Source organism: Hirundo rustica, chromosome 5 (assembly GCF_015227805.2).
Source record: "Hirundo rustica isolate bHirRus1 chromosome 5, bHirRus1.pri.v3, whole genome shotgun sequence".
Lineage (NCBI taxonomy): Eukaryota > Metazoa > Chordata > Aves > Passeriformes > Hirundinidae > Hirundo > Hirundo rustica.
In genome coordinates this window covers 4,814,845-4,822,002 of record NC_053454.1, presented here as the reverse complement: position 1 = coordinate 4,822,002, position 7,158 = coordinate 4,814,845, and the positions used below count along the sequence as shown (strand labels likewise).

General features: G+C 46.2%; 1 long non-coding RNA gene across 1 annotated transcript; it reads left to right on the top strand.

The window, feature by feature from the left end:
* The first annotated feature begins 1,983 nt into the window (after positions 1 to 1,983).
* Positions 1,984 to 7,158, top strand: LOC120752963 (uncharacterized). The gene is made up of 3 exons (XR_005700901.2): positions 1,984 to 2,328; positions 2,530 to 2,728; positions 3,680 to 7,158. It is a non-coding gene; the product is annotated as an uncharacterized LOC120752963 (long non-coding RNA).

The following is a 7,158-nucleotide window of genomic DNA, read 5'->3' as shown; positions in this document are numbered from 1 at the left end:
TGGTTAAAAGCTACATGAATCACGCAAGAGAAAATAAAAGGGGATGTATTTCGGAGATGTGATGACACCAATCATGGCGCACAGATCTTTCTGACGCTGCTGCAAGATAAAAGTGAGTTTGCAGCTATAAATGACTGCAGCTATAAATGACTATGTGATGAGGACAAGTCCTCTGCATGCACCTGCCTGTGCTCAGCTCAGGGGTGGGTTCCAAGTGCTTTGCCTCAGATCTCCTTCTTCTGGAAGGAAACACACAGCCTGCTGTCAGGACCTGAGGGAATGGCCTGAAGCTGTGTCAGGGGAGGTTTAGGTTGGATATCAGGAAAAGGTTCTTCCCCAGAGGGTGTCTGGGCACTGAACAGGCTCCCCAGGGCAGTGGTCACAGCACCAGCCTGGCAGAGCTCAGGGAGTGTTTGGACAATGCTCTCGGGCACAGGGTGTGACTCTGGGGGATGGTGCTGTGCAGGGCCAGGAGAGGGACTGGATCATCCTTGTGAGTCCCTTCCAACTCAGCTTGTCCTCTGATTCTGTGGTCAGCTTGGAAAGCTGCTTGATGGATTTGCCTTTGTCAAATATAAACCATGCTGGTAAAACTGTTAGAATTTTCCACTGATACTACTTTATTTTTATTTTTAAATTACAAGCAACATATTCTGTAATATGTTTTGATTTTGCCCACATTTTTCAGTTCTCCTTCCATGAGCTCAAAACAAAACGTTTCAACCCAGGGTCATGCTGACCCACATGTTTTAATTTCCTCTTTATCTCCTTGGTCACTGGACCTTGAAAAAAAATGTCTTTTGGTTGGCCTGAGCCTTTCCTCCACCTTGCAGGTCATTCTTGGTGCAGTGGACATGTCTCAGGTGTTCTGGGATCATGTAGCCTTTGTAGACCTGAGCATTGCTGCTTTCCCTGTGAACAGTGGTGATATCCAACCAGGCCTATCCCCTTTAGGAAGAGCCACTCTTACATTGAACTAAGCCTAAACATCAAATATTTCCTTAAAAAAAGAAGATTGTTAAATGGAAACATGCTGTAATATTTGCAGATTCACTTCTCATCCCTCCATGGCCAAGCTGGAAACATCCAGCTGTAGGTGTTACTCTGCAGGAAAATTATATGCCAGAGAAATATGAAAAATAAGTGGATTTTATTTCTCTATGAGATGAATATCAAAGGAGAACATTCTAATGGGTGATGTTTGATGGCTCGTGGGTGAGTTGCTGATAACGAGTCAATTAATTAAGCAGGTCAGCAGGGCAAACAGTCCCATCAGGAAGCTCCTGCTCTAATCAACATGTCAGGGTCTTCCAGCCTGGGAGCTGCTCCTTCCTCTGCCAACTGCTCCTGCTTTCCATCACGGCTCACACCGTGAGATTTCACTGTATTTATCCAAGGAATGTGCAAATGAAAGACATAAATAATGACAAAAAGTGAAAACAAGCACTTCAGTGTTTGATTTCAATCAAACTGCCTCAAAAGCAGATACAGGCTGTGATTGATGTGACAGCTTTACAATCACCTACACCTTCTTCAATTCAGCTGTGGCAAAAAAAAAAAAAAAAAAAAATATATATATATATATATATATATATATATATCTCATACCTGGAGAGCCAGATCAGCTGTATTGCACTGCAGGTGAGAGAGCTCCCAAAATCCCATTGCATTTCTCACTGTGGTGGTGGGTTCACACACCCTGAAAACGGCATCCAAAGGCAACTGGATTTCCTGGAAAATTTTCCACTTATTTCAAGAGGCTCAGACTTTGTAAAAAATAAATAAGGAGAAGATAAAATAGGAGTAAACAATGAAAATCAGAGAGGAGATCCCTGACGTGACTCTTTGCAGTCCCACAGCTGAAAGTGCTCACTTTCCCCATTGCCTCCCCTGCCCTGTTTCCAGCAGTGGTCACAGCTTCCCGCAATAAATCAGTAAAACCAATCTTGCTGCTACAAATACCAGCCTGCAGGTTTTAACTCTGCCTTACCCTGGCCTTGTTAGGCTTGTTCACCTGATGCTGCTGCCCAGACTGGTGCTGAGTGCCAGGTGTGACAGGGCAGTAAAGATGGCACAATGGCAGAACCCTCAAAAATTGGGGCACTGGCTCAAAACAGAGCCCCAGACCTTTGCACACCCTGCTTTTGGAGAAGTGGGAACCTTGAGAGAGGAGAAAATTTGCTTCAAGACTAGCAAAGAAATCAAGAAGTGGTGCAAAGCAGAAGAAGAGTTGAGCAGCAGCTGATGTGCTTGGGGAATTAGGTGCCCTCTGAGCCTGTGCCTGTCCACTACTGCCTTGAAACCCAGCCAGTGCACATATAAGATGTGGTAGGTACCCAGTGTTGCTTTGGACCAGTTTCCTGTTTGCCTAATGCAAAATAAACAGGCTTTTTTTTTTTTTTTTTTTTTTTTTTTTTTTTTTTTTTTTTTTTATTCTGAATGGAGCTGTGCAAGCCAGTTGGAAAAATGCCAGCTGTGATGCTTTGGTCTTTCATACAATTCTTTGTGATCCCAATATCTTGTTTGCAGGAAAAACATCCAAGCAGCATTTCTGCAATCCTTGGAAGTTCTCTAACTCCAGTCCTCTCTGGAGCTCGCCCTGGTGAGACAGGAGGACCATTGGTGCTGTGGCTCTGTGGGGTGGAGAACAACTTGGAGCTGCCCAGGCAGAAGGGAAGGACTGCAGAGTCCAGCCCATCCAGGCTGGGAGTGAGGTGTGGGGGGTCAGGTGAGTGCAAGGTTGGGGTGTTTTATGGTTTCAGGAGCAAGTTGCTCTAGGTTAAAAGAAGCATGGAAATAGTCTTTGAACTGGAGTCAGGCCTTTTTCTTTCACTGGCACGTTTGTAGCTTTTGAAGAAGATGATTAAAAACCAGAGAAACTGGAGAAAAGACAATAGTTGAGCTTTTAGAAAATTGTAACTCTCTTTTTCCATTCATTTTTCACCTGATTTGATTACCCACCTTTTTCAGGGCAGGGTCAGCTGTCCCTTTAATCAACATAAGCCTAACCATACTGGCAGGGCATGTTTGGTGAAACTCACCTGAATTTTCATAGAGTTTTGCAGCCAAAACCGTTTTTCATCCTGAATGAAAACTGCCTTGAAGGAGACCCTCTCTTCCCCCAAAATTTCACCTCTGGGAAGGAAGGGAAAAGTTCCTGAGTGTGTGAGCCCCAAACTCCCTGCAGCTGGCAGGGAAAGGCAGGCTGGATGGATTTGGGACGCTCCTGGGGATGGGACTTGCAGGACAGGACAGAAACCCACGAGGCTGGAGAGGAAACTCTCGCCTGAGCCACGTCAGCTCTGCAATGCAGGTGCCTTCCTGTCACTCTTCCTCGCTGCTTTGCCCACTCTTCAGGGAATGACCAATGTCTGAGTCACCCCTCATAAAGCTGCTCCTGGAGTCTCATTTTCCACGGTTGCTGCACATCCTTGTAATAGATGTTTTCCTATTCAAACACTTTGTTGGGGTGCTTTTCCCTCGGAGGAGGCAGCAACCCATTCCTTTATCCTTTGATCACTCAAAACTTTGACTAATATGAATAATAAATAGTCTTGCCTGGGAGTAGTGCTGAAAGCTGTTTTCTGGGGGATTGTTTCATTTTGTGTTGGTGGTTTTTTTGTTGCTGTTTGGTTGGTTTTTTACCTTTATTTTTTGTATTGTTTTCATGTTTAACCAGACCATGGAGAATGGGTTTGAAAGGAATCCTGAAAGCACTTCTGTGATACTCACTCAGAGGGCAGGGAAATCAGCTGAAGCGCTGGAACAGAGTGGTCCCTGTAACTGAATGCGTGCTTAGCCCACGGCTCACCAAGACAAAGCTGCTGTAGAGCATCAGTGACAATTCGTGTGGATGAAAGCCAGGCCTGGCTGCCCAGGGATTGAGTTTGAGCATTTTTCATTTAGCACTGTGTGGATATGCCTCTGTGTGTGTGTGTGTCTCAGCCTGATTACAGGCACAACCCTGTGTTTGCAGGAAAAACAGCTCGTGCACCCCACATGCCAGAAATCCAGCATCCCGAGGGACAGCTCCTCCTAATCCCCCCCCTGTGCATCATAGCAGACCTCCTGTCACCATCAGCCATTCTTCTATCACAAATCATTCAATAATCAAGGTTTTTTTACCTCCTTTCTTAACGCCTGAGCAAGCTCCCGGAAGCGCTCTGCTTTGGGAGTTCAGGCTTTAATAGCTGGCACCTTCTGGCTGCACACCTTGCTCTGTACAGTACCTCTTGCTGTGAGCCATCCTCTGCTCATCTTATGATTTATTCAGACATTTATTCAGAGATGTTTAACGACAATAAGCGCCCGTCTCTTCCAGCCTGCGTCAGGCGCCGTCATCGTGGAGTTTTTCTGGCAGCAGAGACTGCGGAGGGCTCAGAAAGGATGATCACATGCGTGACACAGCATGGGATGGAGCAGATTTAACTGCTGGATTCCCAAATGGGGAGTGGTGAGATCCAGTAATGGCAGAAGCATCCCGGCAGTGCCTGCACGCCCTTCACCTCCAGGTCAGCAGGAATCGCTTTGCCAGCCTCGGCCACAAAGCACAGCACGCTGTGACACCCAGCAGCACTTTTCTGGTGAGGAAAGCTCAGAGGTTTAACCAGCTGAACACAAATCTCCACTGGCAACTCGTGAAATCTGCATTTTCCCTCCCATTCCGTGTCCAGGGAGACAGCACCCGGACTCTTCAGAAGCCTCCTACGGGTCACTGGGCACTCTGCAATTATAAAGCACTTTCTTCAGTCAGTCCATTTATTGTGCCAAGGGCAAGATGAAGCTCCAGCTTTCCATACTGAGCATAAAACATTAAACTCAGCAGGTTTGGGGTTGTTTTGTGAGGCTGCTGTATGTCAGTGGTTTCATCTAACTCCAGTGCAGCTCAGACAACTTTATTCTTATGTTTTTCTGGTCTTCAGGCCAATGTTGTACTGCAGAGGCCTTTGCTCCCAGGTGTGGACCACTGATGGCCACCAACACGGGGGTGTTTCACTGCTGGAAGGGTTCTGCCCTCTCGTGTTGTACAATGGATAGAAGTTGGCACAGCAGCAGCAGGTCGCCAGCTGGAGTCTCACAGGGCGCAGTGCAAGGACCAGCAGGGCCAGGGATTTCACTGGGGACTGTCAGGACTTTCAAGAACACCTTCAGGACAGGTGAGAGCAGTGTAGGAAGGTTCAGATGCTTGATGCATCCCTACACAGACTCATGGCTTGCTTCCTCTGGCTATTTCCAGGATGCGGTGGGGGCTTCAGCCATTGCCTCTATGGCTGGGAAAAACCTCAAAAAAACCCCCAACCAACCAACCATACAAAAAATCAAAACAAACAAACAAAACCTATATTTACTGACCTAAATATAAAATACGTATGTAATACATCTCTATATGTTAAATACACCCATGTGTATTAAATACATCTATGGATAAGGATGTGCAGGCAGACCCTGAGTGCCACAGAGGAGTGGGGTCAGAGAGCTGTAGGTCAGTCCTGCTGTGCAGTTTCCTGTTGTTTTTATGAACAGCTTTCTGAATGCCTACAGGAGCCCTGCAGGCTCCAGCAGTTTTCTCCCCCATGTTTGTTCATCCCTGGCTGACCACGCTTGGCAGGCAACGTCAGATGTGTTTGCTAAGGGATTCCTGAAAAAAAAAAACCAAACCAAACAACCCAAAACTTGGTGGGTTTTTTTGTTTGTTTGTTTGTTTGTTTGTTTGTTTTTAAATCATTAAAAATGTGGTTTTTTGAGTGTAGGTCTCTTTCCAAAGTGTCGCTGTGACTTATGTCCTTTATCCCATAAAGGGATTTTAAGTACACAAATCCAAATTATGGCTTGGAAATCCATGTGTTCTCTGTGGTTTTGGTAGGAAGGAGTTTTTAGGGAGCTGATCATCTGACAAAGGAAGAGGATTCTGATTGTCCTTCAGTGGTGACCTAATTCCATCTACAATTCACATTTGGGACTGATGACCTTCCAAAGAGGACCTGGCCTTGACCAGAGGCTGGGAACCAGGCTTGGATAGGGGATGCTCTCCAAACCCTTCTGCTCCTCTTCACGCTGAATTCCCACCACAATCCAGGGCTGGCAGGGACTGCTGGGGCCAGGAGCTTGCAAAGCACTGGAAAACTGCTGAGTGTGGCAGCAAGGTGCTCTTTGGGAAGGATGGCCACAGATGCTCAGAGCACCCATTTCCCAACAGCAGCATTGTCTTTTAGGCACTCGTCTGCACGGGTCTGGTGCCTTCAACCCCACCATAAGGCAGAGGAAGAATTGGGAATGTTGGAAATGTGATCCAGACACAGCGGGAAGAGGAAACAGCTGAACACCTCCATGAGGTGCTGCTGAGCTCAGCTCTTCCCTGGGAAATCAGGCAGATCCCCCCATTTTTATAGGCATGAGGAAATGACCTTCTCCTTCTGTTCATGACCTTTTCCATGTAGCTCAGCCAGGGCTGACTCCTCATGCTGGGATCTGATGGTGAGGACCGTGCCTGGAGGAGATGACACTTGGATAGTTGGGGAAGCGCACCTCAAAAGTTTACTGGTCATTGGTTCACCAAAATCAAGTCTACATCTGATGTCAGATAAAAAAGATTAAAACATTTGTTTCTTGATTTAGAAATAAAAATTTCTTTGGGTTTTCTATTTCCCAGTGTTCTTGCCATCTTGAAAAAGTACCAATGGGCCCCCATTTAGAGGGACAAAAGATGGTGAACAACAAGAAACTAAATATTTAACAAGAAAACAGTCTTTTTTTTGCCTAAACACAGAGCTGGAAGGGTAAATTTAGAATCTAAGCACTGTGTTGAAACAGACTCTGTTTCGTGGTTGCCTCTCCCCACAGTTTTTTTATTCCCCATTTATCCCTGACAGGCATGAGTGTGAATCATGGGAGAAGGATGCCACTTGAGAGGGAACAGCCAAGGGTGACACTGTCACTGGTAACCTACAAATTATCCATGGAGAATTGCTGCTTCTTTAATCCTAGACTCAAAGCCAGTCAGTGGGGGTTTTTGTTTGTTTGTTTGGATGGAAGTTCCCAGGCTCTCCTGGGCCCTTTGGGGTTGTGTTTTGGGTGGGCACTGGCTTTGCTGCCCATTCCCCACCTCTCAGGACACACTGCTGCCTCGCCAGTGAGACATTTTCATTATTTTATGTTACA